The sequence below is a fragment of the Equus caballus genome, chromosome 14, assembly GCF_041296265.1.
Source record: "Equus caballus isolate H_3958 breed thoroughbred chromosome 14, TB-T2T, whole genome shotgun sequence".
Taxonomy (NCBI): Eukaryota; Metazoa; Chordata; class Mammalia; order Perissodactyla; family Equidae; genus Equus; species Equus caballus.
Genome location: NC_091697.1, coordinates 8,435,875 through 8,457,261, shown reverse-complemented (window position 1 = coordinate 8,457,261; position 21,387 = coordinate 8,435,875).

Sequence of the window (21,387 nt, the reverse complement as noted above, 5' to 3'; positions counted from 1 at the left end):
TTGTGGCATAGCCGGCAGGTGATTTTGGCGTGTCCACCAGGTGGATTTGGCGAGTCGAGCAGGTGGTTCTGGCGTGCTCGGCAGCTGCTTCCGGTGTCATTGGCATGTGGTTCCGTCATGTCTGAGAGGTGGTTCCTCCATGCCCGGCAGGTGATTCCGGAGTGTTCGCCAAGTGGTTCTGGCGTAGCCGGCAGGTGATTTTGCAAGTCCGGCCATGGTTCCGGCGAGTCGAGCCGGTGGTTCCGGCATGTCCGGCAGGTGGTTCCGGCATGCCCGGCAGCTGGTTCCGGCATGTCCAGCACGTGGTTCCAGCATGCCCGGCAGGTGATTCCGGAGTGTCCGGCATGTGGTTCTGGCACCTCTGAGAGGTGGTTCCGGCATGCCCGGCAGGTGATACCGGAGTCTCCGGCATTTGGTTCTGGGACCTCTGAGAGGTGGTTCCGTAATGCCTGGCCTGTGATTCCGGAGTGTCTGCCGAGTGGTTCTGGCATAGCCGGCAGGTGATTTTGGCGTGTCCACTAGGTGGTTCTGGGGAGTGGATCAGCTGGTTCCGGCATACTCGGCAGGTCGTACCGGCGTGTCCAGAACATGGTTCTGGCAAGTCTGAGAGGTGGTTCCGGCACGCCCGACAGGTGATTCCGGAGCGTCCGCCCAGTGTTTCTGGCGTACCCGGCAGGTGATTTACGCCTGTCCGACAGGTGTATCTTGCGAGTCGAGCAGGTGGCTGAGGTATGCTCAGCTGGTGCTTCCGGCGTCTCTGGCACGTGCTTCTGGTGTGTCTGAGAGCTGGTTGTGGCATCTCCGGTAGATGATTCCGGAGTGTCCACCAAGTGGTTCTGGTAGACCTGGCAGGTGATTTTGGCGTGTCAGGAAGGTGGTTCCGGCTAGTTGAGCAGGTGGATCAGGCGTGCTCGCCAGGGGGTTCAGGCGGGTCTGGCAGGTGGTTTCGGTCTGTTCGGGGAGTGGTCCCGGCATCTCAGGCACATGGTTCTGAACACATCTGAGAGTTGGTTCCGGCCACCCGACAGGTGTTTCCGGAGTGTCCGCCAAGTGGTTCTGGCGTAGCTGAAAGGTGATGTTGGCGTGACCAGCAGGTGGTTCCAGCCAGCCCGGCAGGTGATTCCGGAGTGTCTGCCGAGTGGTTCTGGCGTAGCCGGCAGGTGATTTTGGCAGGTCCAGCAGGTGGTTCCGGCGAGCTCGGCAGGTGGTACCGGCGTGTCCGGAACATGGTTCTGGCACGTCTGAGAGATGGTTGCGGCATGCCCCGCAGGTGATTCCAGAGTGTCCGGCATGTGGTTCTGGCACCTCTGAGAGGTGGTTCCGGCATGCCCGGCAGGTGGTTCCGGAGTGTCTGACGAGTGGTTCTGGCGTAGCCGGCAGGTGATTCTGGCGTGTCCAGCAGGTGGTTCTGGGGAGTCGATCAGGTGTTCTGGCATACTCGGCAGGTGGTACCGGCGTGTCCGGAACATGGTTCCGGCAAGTCTGAGAGGTGGTTCCGGCATGCCCTCGAGGTGATTCCGGAGTGTTCACCAAGTGGTTCTGGCGTAGCCGGCAGGTCATTTTGCATGTCCGGCAGTGGTTCCGGCGAGTCGAGCCGGTGGTTCCGGCGTGTCCAGCAGGTGTTTCTGGTCTGTCCGGCAGGTGGTTCTGGCGTGTCCGGCACGAGGTTCTGGCACGTCTGAGAGTTGGTTCCGGCATGCCCGACAGGTGATTCCGGAGTGTCCGCCACGTGGTTCTGGCGTACCCGGCATTTGATTTTGGCGTGTCTGGCAGGTATTTCTTGCAAGTCGAGCATTTGGCTCAGGCATCATCAGCAGGTGCTTCCGGCGTGTCCGGCACGTGGTTCTGGTGTGTCTGAGGGCTGGTTCTGGCATGTCCGGCAGATGATTCCGGAGTGTCCACCAAGTGGTTGTGGCATACCCGGCAGGTGATTCTAGCGTGTCAGGTAGGTGGTTCCGGCGAGTCGAGTAGGTGGTTCCGGCGTGCTTGGCAGGTGGTTCAGGCGGGTCTGGCAGGTGGTTTCGGTCTGTTCGGGGTGTGGTTCCGGCATCTCAGGCACATGGTTCTGGCACGTCTGATAGGTGGTTCCGGCCGGCCCGACAGGTGTTTCCATGGTGCCCGCCAAGTGGTTCTGGCGTAGCCGGCTGGTGATTTTGGCGTGTCCAGCAGGTGGTTCTGGGGAGTGGAGCAGGTGGTTCCGGCATTCTCGGCAGGTGGTTCCGGCGTGTCCGGCAAATGGTTCTGGCACGTCTGAGATGTGGTTTCGGCATGCCCGGCAGGTGATTCCAGAGTGTATGGCATGTGGTTCTGGCACCTCTGAGACGTGGATCCGGAATGCCTGGCATGTGATTCCGGAGGTCTGCCGAGTGGTTCTGGCGTAGCCGGCAGTTGATTTTGGCGTGTCCAGTAGGTGGTTCTGGGGAGTGGATCAGCTGGTTCCGGCATACTCGGCGGTTGGTTCCGGCGTGTCCGGCACATGGTTCTGGCACGTATGAGAGGTGGTTCCGGCATGCCCGGCAGGTGATCCCGGAGAGTCCTCCAAGTGGTTCTGGCGTACCCCGCAGTTGTTTCTGGTGTGTCCATCAGGTGGCTTTGGTGAGTCGAGCAGGTGGTTCCGGAGTGCTCGGCAGGTGGTTCCAGCAGGTCCGGCAGGTGTTTGCCGTCTGTCCATGTCTTGGTTCTGGCATGCCCGCAAGGCGATTCTGGAGTGTCCACCAAGTGGGTTTGGCGTAGCCGGCATATGATTTTGGCCTTTGAGGCAGGCGGTTCCGGCATGTCCAGCAGGTGGTTCCGGCGAGCTCGGCAGGTGCTTCCGGTCTCTCCGGCACGTGGTTGTGGCACGTCTGAGAGATGGTTCCGGCATGCCCGGCAGGTGATTCCGGAGTGTCCGGCATGTGGTTGTCTCACCTCTGAGACATGCACTTCACGTGATTCCGGCTTGTCCGCCAAGTGGTTCTGGTGTAGCGGGCAGGTGATTTTGGCGTGTCCGGTATGTGGGACCTGTGAGTCAAGCAGGTGGTTCCGGCGAGTGTTTCCTGTGTTTCCGGCCTGTCCGGCACGTGCTTCTGGCACTTCTGAGAGGTTGTGCTGGCATGCCCGGAGGTGGTTCCGGCATGCCCGGCAGGTGATCCCGGAGAGTCCTCCAAGTGGTTCTGGCGTACCCCGCAGTTGTTTCTGGTGTGTCCATCAGGTGGCTTTGGTGAGTCGAGCAGGTGGTTCCGGAGTGCTCGGCAGGTGGTTCCAGCAGGTCCGGCAGGTGTTTGCCGTCTGTCCATGTCATGGTTCTGGCATGCCCGCAGGTGATTCTGGAGTGTCCGCCAAGTGGTTCTGGCGTAGCCGGCAGGTGATGTTGGCGTGACCGGCAGGTGGTTCCAGCCAGCCCGGCAGGTGATTCCGAAGTGTTCACCAAATGGTTGTGGCGTAGCCGGAAGGTGATTTTGGCGTGTCCGGCAGGTGGTTTTGGCGAGTCGAGCAGGTGGTTCTGGCGTGCTCGGCAGGTGCTTCCGGTGTCATTGGCATGTGGTTCCGGCATGTCTGAGAGGTGGTTCCGCCATGCCCGGCAGGTGATTCCTGAGTGTTCCCCAAGTGGTTCTGGCGTAGCCGGCAGGTGATTTTGCATGTCCGGCAGTGGTTCCGGCGAGTCGAGCTGGTGGTTCCGGCATGTCCGGCAGGTGATTCCGGCATGTCCAGCAGGTGGTTCCGGCATGCCCGGCAGGTGATTCCGGAGTGTCTGCCGAGTGGTTCTGGCGTAGCCGGCAGGTGATTTTGGCGTGTCCAGCAGCTGGTTCCGGCGAGCTCGGCAGGTGGTACCGGCATGTCCGGAACATGGTTCTGGCACGTCTGAGAGATGGTTCCGGCATGCCTGGCAGGTGATTCCGGAGTGTCCGGCATGTGGTTCTGGCACCTCTGATAGGTGGTTCCGGCATGCCTGGCATGTGATTCCGGAGTGTCTGACGAGTGGTTCTGGCGTAGCCGGCAGGTGATTTTGGCGTGTCCAGCAGGTGGTTCCGGCGAGCTCGGCAGGTGGTTCCGGCATGTCCAGCACGTGGTTCCAGCATGCCCGGCAGGTGATTCCGGAGTGTCCGGCATGTGGTTCTGGCACCTCTGAGAGGTGGTTCCGGCATGCCCGGCTGGTGATACCGGAGTCTCCGGCATTTGGTTCTGGCACCTCTGAGAGGTGGTTCCGGAATGCCTGGCCTGTGATTCCGGAGTGTCTGCCGAGTGGTTCTGGCATAGCCGGCAGTTGATTTTGGCGTTCCACTAGGTGGTTATGGGGAGTGGATCAGCTGGTTCCGGCATACTCGGCAGGTCGTACCGGCGTGTCCAGAACATGGTTCTGGCAAGTCTGAGAGGTGGTTCCGGCATGCCCGACAGGTGATTCCGGAGCGTCCGCCCAGTGTTTCTGGCGTACCCGGCAGGTGATTTACGCCTGTCCGACAGGTGTATCTTGCGAGTCGAGCAGATGGCTGAGGCATGCTCAGCTGGTGCTTCCGGCGTCTCTGGCACGTGGTTCTGGTGTGTCTGAGAGCTGGTTCTGGAATCTCCGGCAGATGATTCCGGAGTGTCCACCAAGTGGTTCTTGTATACCTGGCAGGTGATTTTTTCGTGTCAGGAAGTTGGTTCCGGCTAGTTGAGCAGGTGGATCAGGCGTGCTCGCCAGGGGGTTCAGGCGGGTCTGGCAGGTGGTTTCGGTCTGTTCGGGGAGTGGTTCTGGCATCTCAGGCACATGGTTCTGGCACGTCTGAGACGTGGTTCCGGCCGGCCCGACAGGTGTTTCCGGAGTGTCCGCCAAGTGGTTCTGGCGTAGCTGAAAGGTGATGTTGGCGTGACCGGCAGGTGGTTCCAGCCAGCCCGGCAGGTGATTCCGGAGTGTCTGCCGTGTGGTTCTGGCGTAGCCGGCAGGTGATTTTGGCGTGTCCACCAGGTGGATTTGGCGAGTCGAGCAGGTGGTTCTGGCGTGCTCGGCAGCTGCTTCCGGTGTCATTGGCATGTGGTTCCGTCATGTCTGAGAGGTGGTTCCTCCATGCCCGGCAGGTGATTCCGGAGTGTTCGCCAAGTGGTTCTGGCGTAGCCGGCAGGTGATTTTGCATGTCCGGCCATGGTTCCGGCGAGTCGAGCCGGTGGTTCCGGCATGTCCGGCAGGTGGTTCCGGCATGCCCGGCAGGTGATTCCGGAGTGTCCGGCATGTGGTTCTGGCACCTCTGAGAGGTGGTTCCGGCATGCCCGGCAGGTGATACCGGAGTGTTCGCCAAGTGGTTCTGGCGTAGCCGGCAGGTGATTTTGCATGTCCGGCAATGTTTCCGGCGAGTCGAGCCGGTGGTTCCGGAATGTCCGGCAGGTGGTTCCGGCATGTCCGGCAGGTGGTTCCGGCATGTCCAGCACGTGGTTCCAGCATGCCCGGCAGGTGATTCCGGAGTGTCCGGCATGTGGTTCTGGCACCTCTGAGAGGTGGTTCCGGCATGCCCGGCTGGTGATACCGGAGTCTCCGGCATTTGGTTCTGGCACCTCTGAGAGGTGGTTCCGGAATGCCTGGCCTGTGATTCCGGAGTGTCTGCCAAGTGGTTCTGGCGTAGCCGGCAGTTGATTTTGGCGTGTCCACTAGGTGGTTATGGGGAGTGGATCAGCTGGTTCCGGCATACTCGGCAGGTGGTACCGGCGTGTCCGGAACATGGTTCTGGCAAGTCTGAGAGGTGGTTCCGGCATGCCCGACAGGTGATTCCGGAGCGTCCGCCCAGTGTTTCTGGCGTACCCGGCAGGTGATTTACGCCTGTCCGACAGGTGTATCTTGCGAGTCGAGCAGATGGCTGAGGCATGCTCAGCTGGTGCTTCCGGCGTCTCTGGCACGTGGTTCTGGTGTGTCTGAGAGCTGGTTCTGGAATCTCCGGCAGATGATTCCGGAGTGTCCACCAAGTGGTTCTTGTATACCTGGCAGGTGATTTTTTCGTGTCAGGAAGTTGGTTCCGGCTAGTTGAGCAGGTGGATCAGGCGTGCTCGCCAGGGGGTTCAGGCGGGTCTGGCAGGTGGTTTCGGTCTGTTCGGGGAGTGGTTCCGGCATCTCAGGCTCATGGTTCTGGCACGCCTGAGAGGTGGTTCCGGCCGGCCCGACAGGTGTTTCCATGGTGTCCGCCAAGTGGTTCTGGCGTAGCTGAAAGATGATGTTGGCGTGACCAGCAGGTGGTTCCAGCAAGCACGGCAGGTGATTCCGAAGAGTTCACCAAATGGTTGTGGCGCAGCCGGCAGGTGATTTTTGCGTGTCCAGAACGTGGTTTTGGCGAGTCGAGCAGGTGGTTCTGGCGTGCTCGGCAGGTGCTTCCGGTGTCATTGGCATGTGGTTCCGGCATGTCTGAGAGGTGGTTCCGGCATGCCCCGCAGGTGGTTCCGGAGTGTCTGCCGAGTGGTTCTGGAGCCAGCCCGGAAGGTGATTCCGAAGAGTTCACCAAATGGTTGTGGCGTAGCCAGCAGGTTCTTTTGGCGTGTCAGGAAGATGGTTCCGGCTAGTTGAGCAGGTGGATCAGGCGTGCTCGCCAGGGGGTTCAGGCGGGTCTGGCAGGTGGTTTCGGTCTGTTCGGGGAGTTGTTCTGGCATCTCAGGCACATGGTTCTGGCACGTCGGAGAGTTGGTTCCGGCATGCCCGACAGGTGATTCCGGAGTGTCCGCCACATGGTTCTGGCGTACCCGGCAGGTGATTTTCGCGTGTCTGGCAGGTGCTTCTTGCAAGTCGAGCATTTGGCTCAGGCATGCTCAGCAGGTGCTTCCGGCATGTCTGGCATGTGGTTCTGGTGTGTCTGAGATCTGGTTCTGGCATGTCTGGCAGATGTTTCCGGAGTGTCCACCAAGTGGTTGTGGCATACCCGGCAGGTGATTTTAGCGTGTCAGGTAGGTGGTTCCAGCGAGTCGAGTAGGTGGTTCCGGCGTGCTCGGCAGGTGGTTCAGGCGGGTCTGGCAGGTGGTTTCGTCTGTTCGGGGTGTGGTTCCGGCATCTCAGGCACACGGTTCTGGCGCGTCTGAGAGATGGTTCCGGCATGCCAGGCAGGTGATTCGGGAGTGTCCGGCATGTGGTTCTGGCCTCTCTGAGAGGTGGTTCCGGCATGCCCGGCAGTTGATTCCGGAGTGTCCGGCATGCAGTTCTGGCACCTCTGAGAGGTGGTTCCGGCATGCCCGGCAGTTGGTTACGGAGTGTCTGCCAAGTGGTTCTTGACTAGCCGGCAGGTGATTCTGGCGTATCCAGCCGGTGGTTCTGGGGAGTGGATCAGGTGGTTCCGGCATACTCGGCAGGTGGTACCGGCGTGTCCGGAACATGGTTCTGGCAAGTCTGAGAGGTGGTTCCGGCAGGCCCGACAGGTGATTCCGGAGTGTTCGCCATGTGGTTGTGGCGTAGCCAGCAGGTCATTTTGCATGTCCGGCGATGGTTCCGGCGAGTCGAGCCGGTGGTTGCGGCGTATCCAGCAGGTGTTTCCGGTCTGTCCGGCAGGTGGTTCTGGCGTGACCGGCACGAGGTTCTGGCACGTCTGAGAGTTGGTTCCGGCATGCCCGACAGGTGATTCCGGAGTGTCCACCACGTGGTTCTGGCGTACCCGGCAGGTGATTTTGGCGTGCCAGGCACGTGTTTCTTGCAAGTCGAGCATTTGGCTCAGGCATGCTCAGCTGGTGCTTCCGGCGTCTCTGGCACGTGGTTCTGTTGTGTCTGAGAGCTGGTTCTGGCATGTCCGGCAGACGATTCCGGAGTGTCCACCAAGTGGTTGTGGCATACCCGGCAGGTGATTTTAGCGTGTCAGGTAGGTGGTTCCGGCGAGTCGAGTAGGCGGTTCCGGCGTGCTCGGCAGGTGGTTCAGGCGGGTCTGGCAGGTGGTTTCGGTCTTTTCGGGGTGTGGTTCCGGCATCTCAGGCACATGGTTCTGGCACGTCTGATAGGTGGTTCCGGCCGGCCCGACAGGTGTTTCTATGGTGTCCACCAAGTGGTTCTGGCATAGCCGGCAGGTGATGTTGGCGTGACCGGCAGGTGGTTCCAGCCAGCCCGGCAGGTGATTCCGAAGCATTCACCAAATGGTTGTGGCGTATCCGGCATGTGATTTTGGCGTGTCCAGCAGGTGGATTTGGCGAGTCGAGCAGGTGGTACTGGCGTGCTCGGCAGGTGCTTCCGGTGTCATTGGCATGCGGTTCCGGCATGTCTGAGAGGTGGTTCCGCCATGCCCGGCAGGTGATTCCGGAGTGTTCGCCAAGTGGTTCTGGCGTAGCCGGCAGGTGATTTTGCCTGTCCGGCACTGGTTCCGGCGAGTCGAGCCGGTGGTTCTGGCATGTCCAGCAGGTGGTTCCGGTATGCCCGGCAGGTGATTCCGGATTGTCCGGCATGTGGTTTTGGCACCTCTGAGAGGTGGTTCCGGCATGCCCGGCAGGTGATTCCGGAGTGTTCGCCAAGTGGTTCTGGCGTAGCCGGCAGGTGATTTTGCATGTCCGGCAATGGTTCCGGCGAGTCGAGCCGGTGGTTCTGGAATGTCCGGCAGGTGGTTCCGGCATGTCCGGCAGGTGGTTCCGGCATGTCCAGCACGTGGTTCCATCATGCCCGGCAGCTGATTCCGGAGTGTCCGGCATGTGGTTCTGGCACCTCTGTGAGGTGGTTCCGGCATGCCCGGCAGGTGATTCCGGAGTGTCCGGCATGTGGTTCTGGCACCTCTGAGAGGTGGTTCCGGCAAGCCCGGCAGTTGGTTACGGAGTGTTTGCCGAGTGGTTCTGGCGTAGCCGGCAGTTGATTTTGGCGTGTCCACTATGTGGTTCTGTGGAGTGGATCAGCTGGTTCCGGCATACTCGGCAGGTGGTACCGGCGTGTCCAGAACATGGTTCTGGCAAGTCTGAGAGGTGGTTCCGGCACGCCCGACAGGTGATTCCGGAGCGTCCGCCAAGTGTTTCTGGCGTACCCGGCGGGTGATGTACGCCTGTCCGACAGGTGTATCTTGCGAGTCGAGCAGGTGGCTGAGGTATGCTCAGCTGGTGCTTCCGGCGTCTCTGGCTCGTGGTTCTGGTGTGTCTGAGAGCTGGTTGTGGCATCTCCGGCAGATGATTCCGGAGTGTCCACCAAGTGGTTCTTGTATACCTGGCAGGTGATTTTGGCGTGTCAGGAAGTTGGTTCCGGCTAGTTGAGCAGGTGGATCAGGCGTGCTCGCCAGAGGGTTCAGGCGGGTCTGACAGGTGGTTTCGGTCTGTTCGGGGAGTGGTTCCGGCATCTCAGGCTCATGGTTCTGGCACGCCTGAGAGGTGGTTCCGGCCGGCCCGACAGGTGTTTCCATGGTGTCCGCCAAGTGGTTCTGGCGTAGCTGAAAGATGATGTTGGCGTGACCAGCAGGTGGTTCCAGCAAGCACGGCAGGTGATTCCAAAGAGTTCACCAAATGGTTGTGGCGCCGCCGGCAGGTGATTTTTGCGTGTCCAGAACGTGGTTTTGGCGAGTCGAGCAGGTGGTTCTGGCGTGCTCGGCAGGTGCTTCCGGTGTCATTGGCATGTGGTTCCGGCATGTCTGAGAGGTGGTTCCGGCATGCCCCGCAGGTGGTTCCGGAGTGTCTGCCAAGTGGTTCTGGAGCCAGCCCGGCAGGTGATTCCGAAGAGTTCACCAAATGGTTGTGGCGTAGCCAGCAGGTTCTTTTGGCGTGTCAGGAAGTTGGTTCCGGCTAGTTGAGCAGGTGGATCAGGCGTGCTCGCCAGGGGGTTCAGGCGGGTCTGGCAGGTGGTTTCGGTCTGTTCGGGGAGTGGTTCTGGCATCTCAGGCACATGGTTCTGGCACGTCTGAGACGTGGTTCCGGCCGGCCCGACAGGTGTTTCCGGAGTGTCCGCCAAGTGGTTCTGGCGTAGCTGAAAGGTGATGTTGGCGTGACCGGCAGGTGGTTCCAGCCAGCCCGGCAGGTGATTCCGGAGTGTCTGCCGTTTGGTTCTGGCGTAGCTGGCAGGAGATTTTGGCGTGTACAGCAGGTGGTTCCGGTGAGCTCGGCAGGTGGTACCAGCATGTCCGGAACAAGGTTCTTGCACGTCAGAGAGATGGTTCCGGCATGCCCGGCAGGTGATTCGGGAGTGTCCGGCATGTGGTTCTGGCACCTCTGAGAGGTGGTTCCCGGCATGCCCAGCAGGTGATTCCGGAGTGTTCGGCATGTGGTTCTGGCACCTCTGAGAGGTGGTTCCGGCATGCCCGGCAGGTGGTTCGGGAGTGTCTGCCGAGTGGTTCTGGCGTAGTCGGCAGGTGATTCTGGCGTGTCCAGCTGGTGGTTCTGGGGAGTGGATCAGGTGGTTCCGGCATAGTCGGCAGGTGGTACCGGCGTGTCCGGAACATGGTTCTGGCAAGTCTGAGAGGCGGTTCAGGCATGCCCGACAGGTGATCCCGGAGTGTCCGCCAAGTGGTTCTGGCGTAGCCGGCAGGTCATTTTGCATGTCCGGCGGTGGTTCCGGCGAGTTGAGCCGGTGGTTCCGGCGTGTCCGGCAGGTGGTTCTGGCGTGACCGGCACGAGGTTCTGGCACGTCGGAGAGTTGGTTCCGGCATGCCCGACAGGTGATTCCGGAGTGTCCGCCACATGGTTCTGGCGTACCCGGCAGGTGATTTTGGCGTGTCTGGCAGGTGCTTCTTGCAAGTCGAGCATTTGGCTCAGGCATGCTCAGCAGGTGCTTCCGGCGTGTCTGGCATGTGGTTCTGGTGTGTCTGAGAGCTGGTTCTGGCATGTCCGGCAGATGATTCCGGAGTGTCCACCAAGTGGTTGTGGCATACCCGGAAGGTGATTTTAGCGTGTCAGGTAGGTGGTTCCGGCGTGCTCGGCAGGTGGTTCAGGCGGGTCTGGCAGGTGGTTTCGTCTGTTCGGGGTGTGGTTCCGGCATCTCAGGCACACGGTTCTGGCACGTCTGAGAGATGGTTCCGGCATGCCCGGCAGGTGATTCGGGAGTGTCCGGCATGTGGTTCTGGCCTCTCTGAGAGGTGGTTCCGGCATGCCCGGCAGTTGATTCCGGAGTGTCCGGCATGCGGTTCTGGCACCTCTGAGAGGTGGTTCCGGCATGCCCGGCAGTTGGTTACGGAGTGTCTGCCAAGTGGTTCTGGACTAGCCGGCAGGTGATTCTGGCGTATCCAGCAGGTGGTTCTGGGGAGTGGATCAGGTGGTTCCGGCATACTCGGCAGGTGGTACCGGCGTGTCCGGAACATGGTTCTGGCAAGTCTGAGTGGTGGTTCCGGCAGGCCCGACAGGTGATTCCGGAGTGTTCGCCATATTCTTGTGGCGTAGCCGGCAGGTCATTTTGCATGTCCGGCGGTGGTTCCGGCGAGTCGAGCCGGTGGTTGCGGCGTATCCAGCAGGTGTTTCCGGTCTGTCCGGCAGGTGGTTCTGGCGTGACCGGCACGAGGTTCTGGCACGTCTGAGAGTTGGTCCCGGCATGCCCGACAGGTGATTCCGGAGTGTCCGCCACGTGGTTCTGGCATACCCGGCAGGTGATTTTGGCGTGCCAGGCACGTGTTTCTTGCAAGTCGAGCATTTGGCTCAGGCATGCTCAGCTGGTGCTTCCGGCGTCTCTGGCACGTGGTTCTGTTGTGTCTGAGAGCTGGTTCTGGCATGTCCGGCAGATGATTCCGGAGTGTCCACCAAGTGGTTGTGGCATACCCGGCAGGTGATTTTAGCGTGTCAGGTAGGTGGTTCCGGCGAGTCGAGTAGGCCGTTCCGGCATGCTCGGCAGGTGGTTCAGGCGGGTCTGGCAGGTGGTTTCGGTCTGTTCGGGGTGTGGTTCCGGCATCTCAGGCACATGGTTCTGGCACGTCTGATAGGTGGTTCCGGCCGGCCCGACAGGTGTTTCCATGGTGTCCGCCAAGTGGTTCTGGCATAGCTGGCAGATGATGTTGGCGTGACCGGCAGGTGGTTCCAGCCAGCCCGGCAGGTGATTCCGAAGCGTTCACCAAATGGTTGTGGCGTAGCCGGCAGGTGATTTTGGCGTGTCCACCAGGTGGATTTGGCGAGTCGAGCAGGTGGTTCTGGCGTGCTCGGCAGCTGCTTCCGGTGTCATTGGCATGTGGTTCCGTCATGTCTGAGAGGTGGTTCCTCCATGCCCGGCAGGTGATTCCGGAGTGTTCGCCAAGTGGTTCTGGCGTAGCCGGCAGGTGATTTTGCATGTCCGGCCATGGTTCCGGCGAGTCGAGCCGGTGGTTCCGGCATGTCCGGCAGGTGGTTCCGGCATGCCCGGCAGGTGATTCCGGAGTGTCCGGCATGTGGTTCTGGCACCTCTGAGAGGTGGTTCCGGCATGCCCGGCAGGTGATACCGGAGTGTTCGCCAAGTGGTTCTGGCGTAGCCGGCAGGTGATTTTGCATGTCCGGCAATGGTTCCGGCGAGTCGAGCCGGTGGTTCCGGAATGTCCGGCAGGTGGTTCCGGCATGTCCGGCAGGTGGTTCCGGCATGTCCAGCACGTGGTTCCAGCATGCCCGGCAGGTGATTCCGGAGTGTCCGGCATGTGGTTCTGGCACCTCTGAGAGGTGGTTCCGGCATGCCCGGCTGGTGATACCGGAGTCTCCGGCATTTGGTTCTGGCACCTCTGAGAGGTGGTTCCGGAATGCCTGGCCTGTGATTCCGGAGTGTCTGCCGAGTGGTTCTGGCGTAGCCGGCAGTTGATTTTGGCGTGTCCACTAGGTGGTTATGGGGAGTGGATCAGCTGGTTCCGGCATACTCGGCAGGTGGTACCGGCGTGTCCAGAACATGGTTCTGGCAAGTCTGAGAGGTGGTTCCGCCATGCCCGACAGGTGATTCCGGAGCGTCCGCCCAGTGTTTCTGGCGTACCCGGCAGGTGATTTACGCCTGTCCGACAGGTGTATCTTGCGAGTCGAGCAGATGGCTGAGGCATGCTCAGCTGGTGCTTCCGGCGTCTCTGGCACGTGGTTCTGGTGTGTCTGAGAGCTGGTTCTGGAATCTCCGGCAGATGATTCCGGAGTGTCCACCAAGTGGTTCTTGTATACCTGGCAGGTGATTTTTTCGTGTCAGGAAGTTGGTTCCGGCTAGTTGAGCAGGTGGATCAGGCGTGCTCGCCAGGGGGTTCAGGCGGGTCTGGCAGGTGGTTTCGGTCTGTTCGGGGAGTGGTTCCGGCATCTCAGGCTCATGGTTCTGGCACGCCTGAGAGGTGGTTCCGGCCGGCCCGACAGGTGTTTCCATGGTGTCCGCCAAGTGGTTCTGGCGTAGCTGAAAGATGATGTTGGCGTGACCAGCAGGTGGTTCCAGCAAGCACGGCAGGTGATTCCGAAGAGTTCACCAAATGGTTGTGGCGCAGCCGGCAGGTGATTTTTGCGTGTCCAGAACGTGGTTTTGGCGAGTCGAGCAGGTGGTTCTGGCGTGCTCGGCAGGTGCTTCCGGTGTCATTGGCATGTGGTTCCGGCATGTCTGAGAGGTGGTTCCGGCATGCCCCGCAGGTGGTTCCGGAGTGTCTGCCGAGTGGTTCTGGAGCCAGCCCGGAAGGTGATTCCGAAGAGTTCACCAAATGGTTGTGGCGTAGCCAGCAGGTTCTTTTGGCGTGTCAGGAAGATGGTTCCGGCTAGTTGAGCAGGTGGATCAGGCGTGCTCGCCAGGGGGTTCAGGCGGGTCTGGCAGGTGGTTTCGGTCTGTTCGGGGAGTTGTTCTGGAATCTCAGGCACATGGTTCTGGCACGTCGGAGAGTTGGTTCCGGCATGCCCGACAGGTGATTCCGGAGTGTCCGCCACATGGTTCTGGCGTACCCGGCAGGTGATTTTCGCGTGTCTGGCAGGTGCTTCTTGCAAGTCGAGCATTTGGCTCAGGCATGCTCAGCAGGTGCTTCCGGCGTGTCTGGCATGTGGTTCTGGTGTGTCTGAGATCTGGTTCTGGCATGTCTGGCAGATGATTCCGGAGTGTCCACCAAGTGGTTGTGGCATACCCGGCAGGTGATTTTAGCGTGTCAGGTAGGTGGTTCCAGCGAGTCGAGTAGGTGGTTCCGGCGTGCTCGGCAGGTGGTTCAGGCGGGTCTGGCAGGTGGTTTCGTCTTTCGGGGTGTGGTTCCGGCATCTCAGGCACACGGTTCTGGCGCGTCTGAGAGATGGTTCCGGCATGCCAGGCAGGTGATTCGGGAGTGTCCGGCATGTGGTTCTGGCCTCTCTGAGAGGTGGTTCCGGCATGCCCGGCAGTTGATTCCGGAGTGTCCGGCATGCAGTTCTGGCACCTCTGAGAGGTGGTTCCGGCATGCCCGGCAGTTGGTTACGGAGTGTCTGCCAAGTGGTTCTTGACTAGCCGGCAGGTGATTCTGGCGTATCCAGCCGGTGGTTCTGGGGAGTGGATCAGGTGGTTCCGGCATACTCGGCAGGTGGTACCGGCGTGTCCGGAACATGGTTCTGGCAAGTCTGAGAGGTGGTTCCGGCAGGCCCGACAGGTGATTCCGGAGTGTTCGCCATGTGGTTGTGGCGTAGCCAGCAGGTCATTTTGCATGTCCGGCGATGGTTCCGGCGAGTCGAGCCGGTGGTTGCGGCGTATCCAGCAGGTGTTTCCGGTCTGTACGGCAGGTGGTTCTGGCGTGACCGGCACGAGGTTCTGGCACGTCTGAGAGTTGGTTCCGGCATGCCCGACAGGTGATTCCGGAGTGTCCACCACGTGGTTCTGGCATACCCGGCAGGTGATTTTGGCGTGCCAGGCACGTGTTTCTTGCAAGTCGAGCATTTGGCTCAGGCATGCTCAGCTGGTGCTTCCGGCGTCTCTGGCACGTGGTTCTGGTGTGTCTGAGAGCTGGTTCTGGCATGTCCGGCAGACGATTCTGGAGTGTCCACCAAGTGGTTGTGGCATACCCGGCAGGTGATTTTAGCGTGTCAGGTAGGTGGTTCCGGCGAGTCGAGTAGGCGGTTCCGGCGTGCTCGGCAGGTGGTTCAGGCGGGTCTGGCAGGTGGTTTCGGTCTTTTCGGGGTGTGGTTCCGGCATCTCAGGCACATGGTTCTGGCACGTCTGATAGGTGGTTCCGGCCGGCCCGACAGGTGTTTCTATGGTGTCCACCAAGTGGTTCTGGCATAGCCGGCAGGTGATGTTGGCGTGACCGGCAGGTGGTTCCAGCCAGCCCGGCAGGTGATTCCGAAGCATTCACCAAATGGTTGTGGCGTATCCGGCATGTGATTTTGGCGTGTCCAGCAGGTGGATTTGGCGAGTCGAGCAGGTGGTACTGGCGTGCTCGGCAGGTGCTTCCGGTGTCATTGGCATGTGGTTCCGACATGTCTGAGAGGTGGTTCCGCCATGCCCGGCAGGTGATTCCGGAGTGTTCGCCAAGTGGTTCTGGCGTAGCCGGCAGGTGATTTTGCATGTCCGGCAATGGTTCCGGCGAGTCGAGCCGGTGGTTCCGGCATGTCCAGCAGGTGGTTCCGGCATGCCCGGTAGGTGATTCCGGAGTGTCCGGCATGTGGTTCTGGCACCTCTGAGAGGTGGTTCCGGCATGCCCGGCAGGTGATACCGGAGTGTTCGCCAAGTGGTTCTGGCGTAGCCGGCAGGTGATTTTGCATGTCCGGCAATGGTTCCGGCGAGTCGAGCCGGTGGTTCCGGAATGTCCGGCAGGTGGTTCCGGCATGTCCGGCAGGTGGTTCCGGCATGTCCAGAACGTGGTTCCATCATGCCCGGCAGCTGATTCCGGAGTGTCCGGCATGTGGTTCTGGCACCTCTGTGAGGTGGTTCCGGCATGCTCGGCAGGTGATACCGGTGTCTCCGGCATATGGTTCTGGGACCTCTGAGAGGTGGTTCCGGAATGCCTGGCCTGTGATTTCGGAGTGTCTGCCGAGTGGTTCTGGCGTAGCCGGCAGGTGATTTTGGCGTGTCCACTAGGTGGTTCTGGGGAGTGGATCAGCTGGTTCCGGCATACTCGGCAGGTGGTACCGGCGTGTCCAGAACATGGTTCTGGCAAGTCTGAGAGGTGGTTCCGGCATGCCCGACAGGTGATTCCGGAGCGTCCGCCCAGTGTTTCTGGCGTACCCGGCAGGTGATTTACGCCTGTCCGACAGGTGTATCTTGCGAGTCGAGCAGGTGGCTGAGGTATGCTCAGCTGGTGCTTCCGGCGTCTCTGGCTCGTGGTTCTGGTGTGTCTGAGAGCTGGTTGTGGCATCTCCGGCAGATGATTCCGGAGTGTCCACCAAGTGGTTCTTGTATACCTGGCAGGTGATTTTGGCGTGTCCACCAGGTGGATTTGGCGAGTCGAGCAGGTGGTTCTGGCGTGCTCGGCAGCTGCTTCCGGTGTCATTGGCATGTGGTTCCGTCATGTCTGAGAGGTGGTTCCTCCATGCCCGGCAGGTGATTCCGGAGTGTTCGCCAAGTGGTTCTGGCGTAGCCGGCAGGTGATTTTGCATGTCCGGCCATGGTTCCGGCGAGTCGAGCCGGTGGTTCCGGCATGTCCGGCAGGTGGTTCCGGCATGCCCGGCAGGTGATTCCGGAGTGTCCGGCATGTGGTTCTGGCACCTCTGAGAGGTGGTTCCGGCATGCCCGGCAGGTGATACCGGAGTGTTCGCCAAGTGGTTCTGGCGTAGCCGGCAGGTGATTTTGCATGTCCGGCAATGTTTCCGGCGAGTCGAGCCGGTGGTTCCGGAATGTCCGGCAGGTGGTTCCGGCATGTCCGGCAGGTGGTTCCGGCATGTCCAGCACGTGGTTCCAGCATGCCCGGCAGGTGATTCCGGAGTGTCCGGCATGTGGTTCTGGCACCTCTGAGAGGTGGTTCCGGCATGCCCGGCTGGTGATACCGGAGTCTCCGGCATTTGGTTCTGGCACCTCTGAGAGGTGGTTCCGGAATGCCTGGCCTGTGATTCCGGAGTGTCTGCCAAGTGGTTCTGGCGTAGCCGGCAGTTGATTTTGGCGTGTCCACTAGGTGGTTATGGGGAGTGGATCAGCTGGTTCCGGCATACTCGGCAGGTGGTACCGGCGTGTCCGGAACATGGTTCTGGCAAGTCTGAGAGGTGGTTCCGGCATGCCCGACAGGTGATTCCGGAGCGTCCGCCCAGTGTTTCTGGCGTACCCGGCAGGTGATTTACGCCTGTCCGACAGGTGTATCTTGCGAGTCGAGCAGATGGCTGAGGCATGCTCAGCTGGTGCTTCCGGCGTCTCTGGCACGTGGTTCTGGTGTGTCTGAGAGCTGGTTCTGGAATCTCCGGCAGATGATTCCGGAGTGTCCACCAAGTGGTTCTTGTATACCTGGCAGGTGATTTTTTCGTGTCAGGAAGTTGGTTCCGGCTAGTTGAGCAGGTGGATCAGGCGTGCTCGCCAGGGGGTTCAGGCGGGTCTGGCAGGTGGTTTCGGTCTGTTCGGGGAGTGGTTCCGGCATCTCAGGCTCATGGTTCTGGCACGCCTGAGAGGTGGTTCCGGCCGGCCCGACAGGTGTTTCCATGGTGTCCGCCAAGTGGTTCTGGCGTAGCTGAAAGATGATGTTGGCGTGACCAGCAGGTGGTTCCAGCAAGCACGGCAGGTGATTCCGAAGAGTTCACCAAATGGTTGTGGCGCAGCCGGCAGGTGATTTTTGCGTGTCCAGAACGTGGTTTTGGCGAGTCGAGCAGGTGGTTCTGGCGTGCTCGGCAGGTGCTTCCGGTGTCATTGGCATGTGGTTCCGGCATGTCTGAGAGGTGGTTCCGGCATGCCCCGCAGGTGGTTCCGGAGTGTCTGCCGAGTGGTTCTGGAGCCAGCCCGGAAGGTGATTCCGAAGAGTTCACCAAATGGTTGTGGCGTAGCCAGCAGGTTCTTTTGGCGTGTCAGGAAGATGGTTCCGGCTAGTTGAGCAGGTGGATCAGGCGTGCTCGCCAGGGGGTTCAGGCGGGTCTGGCAGGTGGTTTCGGTCTGTTCGGGGAGTTGTTCTGGCATCTCAGGCACATGGTTCTGGCACGTCGGAGAGTTGGTTCCGGCATGCCCGACAGGTGATTCCGGAGTGTCCGCCACATGGTTCTGGCGTACCCGGCAGGTGATTTTCGCGTGTCTGGCAGGTGCTTCTTGCAAGTCGAGCATTTGGCTCAGGCATGCTCAGCAGGTGCTTCCGGCATGTCTGGCATGTGGTTCTGGTGTGTCTGAGATCTGGTTCTGGCATGTCTGGCAGATGTTTCCGGAGTGTCCACCAAGTGGTTGTGGCATACCCGGCAGGTGATTTTAGCGTGTCAGGTAGGTGGTTCCAGCGAGTCGAGTAGGTGGTTCCGGCGTGCTCGGCAGGTGGTTCAGGCGGGTCTGGCAGGTGGTTTCGTCTGTTCGGGGTGTGGTTCCGGCATCTCAGGCACACGGTTCTGGCGCGTCTGAGAGATGGTTCCGGCATGCCAGGCAGGTGATTCGGGAGTGTCCGGCATGTGGTTCTGGCCTCTCTGAGAGGTGGTTCCGGCATGCCCGGCAGTTGATTCCGGAGTGTCCGGCATGCAGTTCTGGCACCTCTGAGAGGTGGTTCCGGCATGCCCGGCAGTTGGTTACGGAGTGTCTGCCAAGTGGTTCTTGACTAGCCGGCAGGTGATTCTGGCGTATCCAGCCGGTGGTTCTGGGGAGTGGATCAGGTGGTTCCGGCATACTCGGCAGGTGGTACCGGCGTGTCCGGAACATGGTTCTGGCAAGTCTGAGAGGTGGTTCCGGCAGGCCCGACAGGTGATTCCGGAGTGTTCGCCATGTGGTTGTGGCGTAGCCAGCAGGTCATTTTGCATGTCCGGCGATGGTTCCGGCGAGTCGAGCCGGTGGTTGCGGCGTATCCAGCAGGTGTTTCCGGTCTGTCCGGCAGGTGGTTCTGGCGTGACCGGCACGAGGTTCTGGCACGTCTGAGAGTTGGTTCCGGCATGCCCGACAGGTGATTCCGGAGTGTCCACCACGTGGTTCTGGCGTACCCGGCAGGTGATTTTGGCGTGCCAGGCACGTGTTTCTTGCAAGTCGAGCATTTGGCTCAGGCATGCTCAGCTGGTGCTTCCGGCGTCTCTGGCACGTGGTTCTGGTGTGTCTGAGAGCTGGTTCTGGCATGTCCGGCAGACGATTCCGGAGTGTCCACCAAGTGGTTGTGGCATACCCGGCAGGTGATTTTAGCGTGTCAGGTAGGTGGTTCCGGCGAGTCGAGTAGGCGGTTCCGGCGTGCTCGGCAGGTGGTTCAGGCGGGTCTGGCAGGTGGTTTCGGTCTTTTCGGGGTGTGGTTCCGGCATCTCAGGCACATGGTTCTGGCACGTCTGATAGGTGGTTCCGGCCGGCCCGACAGGTGTTTCTATGGTGTCCACCAAGTGGTTCTGGCATAGCCGGCAGGTGATGTTGGCGTGACCGGCAGGTGGTTCCAGCCAGCCCGGCAGGTGATTCCGAAGCATTCACCAAATGGTTGTGGCGTATCCGGCATGTGATTTTGGCGTGTCCAGCAGGTGGATTTGGCGAGTCGAGCAGGTGGTACTGGCGTGCTCGGCAGGTGCTTCCGGTGTCATTGGCATGTGGTTCCGACATGTCTGAGAGGTGGTTCCGCCATGCCCGGCAGGTGATTCCGGAGTGTTCGCCAAGTGGTTCTGGCGTAGCCGGCAGGTGATTTTGCATGTCCGGCAATGGTTCCGGCGAGTCGAGCCGGTGGTTCCGGCATGTCCAGCAGGTGGTTCCGGCATGCCCGGTAGGTGATTCCGGAGTGTCCGGCATGTGGTTCTGGCACCTCTGAGAGGTGGTTCCGGCATGCCCGGCAGGTGATACCGGAGTATTCGCCAAGTGGTTCTGGCGTAGCCGGCAGGTGATTTTGCATGTCCGGCAATGGTTCCGGCGAGTCGAGCCGGTGGTTCCGGAATGTCCGGCAGGTGGTTCCGGCATGTCCGGCAGGTGGTTCCGGCATGTCCAGCACGTGGTTCCATCATGCCCGGCAGCTGATTCCGGAGTGTCCGGCATGTGGTTCTGGCACCTCTGTGAGGTGGTTCCGGCATGCTCGGCAGGTGATACCGGTGTCTCCGGCATATGGTTCTGGGACCTCTGAGAGGTGGTTCCGGCATGCCCGGCAGTTGGTTACGGAGTGTCTGCCGAGTGGTTCTGGCGTAGCCGGCAGGTGATTTTGGCGTGTCCACTAGGTGGTTCTGGGGAGTGGATCAGCTGGTTCCGGCATACTCGGCAGGTGGTACCGGCGTGTCCAGAACATGGTTCTGGCAAGTCTGAGAGGTGGTTCCGGCATGCCCGACAGGTGATTCCGGAGCGTCCGCCCAGTGTTTCTGGCGTACCCGGCAGGTGATTTACGCCTGTCCGACAGGTGTATCTTGCGAGTCGAGCAGGTGGCTGAGGTATGCTCAGCTGGTGCTTCCGGCGTCTCTGGCTCGTGGTTCTGGTGTGTCTGAGAGCTGGTTGTGGCATCTCCGGCAGATGATTCCGGAGTGTCCACCAAGTGGTTCTTGTATACCTGGCAGGTGATTTTGGCGTGTCAGGAAGTTGGTTCCGGCTAGTTGAGCAGGTGGATCAGGCGTGCTCGCCAGAGGGTTCAGGCGGGTCTGACAGGTGGTTTCGGTCTGTTCGGGGAGTGGTTCCGGCATCTCAGGCTCATGGTTCTGGCACGCCTGAGAGGTGGTTCCGGCCGGCCCGACAGGTGTTTCCATGGTGTCCGCCAAGTGGTTCTGGCGTAGCTGAAAGATGATGTTGGCGTGACCAGCAGGTGGTTCCAGCAAGCACGGCAGGTGATTCCAAAGAGTTCACCAAATGGTTGTGGCGCCGCCGGCAGGTGATTTTTGCGTGTCCAGAACGTGGTTTTGGCGAGTCGAGCAGGTGGTTCTGGCGTGCTCGGCAGGTGCTTCCGGTGTCATTGGCATGTGGTTCCGGCATGTCTGAGAGGTGGTTCCGGCATGCCCCGCAGGTGGTTCCGGAGTGTCTGCCAAGTGGTTCTGGAGCCAGCCCGGCAGGTGATTCCGAAGAGTTCACCAAATGGTTGTGGCGTAGCCAGCAGGTTCTTTTGGCGTGTCAGGAAGTTGGTTCCGGCTAGTTGAGCAGGTGGATCAGGCGTGCTCGCCAGGGGGTTCAGGCGGGTCTGGCAGGTGGTTTCGGTCTGTTCGGGGAGTGGTTCTGGCATCTCAGGCACATGGTTCTGGCACGTCTGAGACGTGGTTCCGGCCGGCCCGACAGGTGTTTCCGGAGTGTCCGCCAAGTGGTTCTGGCGTAGCTGAAAGGTGATGTTGGCGTGACCGGCAGGTGGTTCCAGCCAGCCCGGCAGGTGATTCCGGAGTGTCTGCCGTTTGGTTCTGGCGTAGCTGGCAGGAGATTTTGGCGTGTACAGCAGGTGGTTCCGGTGAGCTCGGCAGGTGGTACCAGCATGTCCGGAACAAGGTTCTTGCACGTCTGAGAGATGGTTCCGGCATGCCCGGCAGGTGATTCGGGAGTGTCCGGCATGTGGTTCTGGCACCTCTGAGAGGTGGTTCCCGGCATGCCCAGCAGGTGATTCCGGAGTGTTCGGCATGTGGTTCTGGCACCTCTGAGAGGTGGTTCCGGCA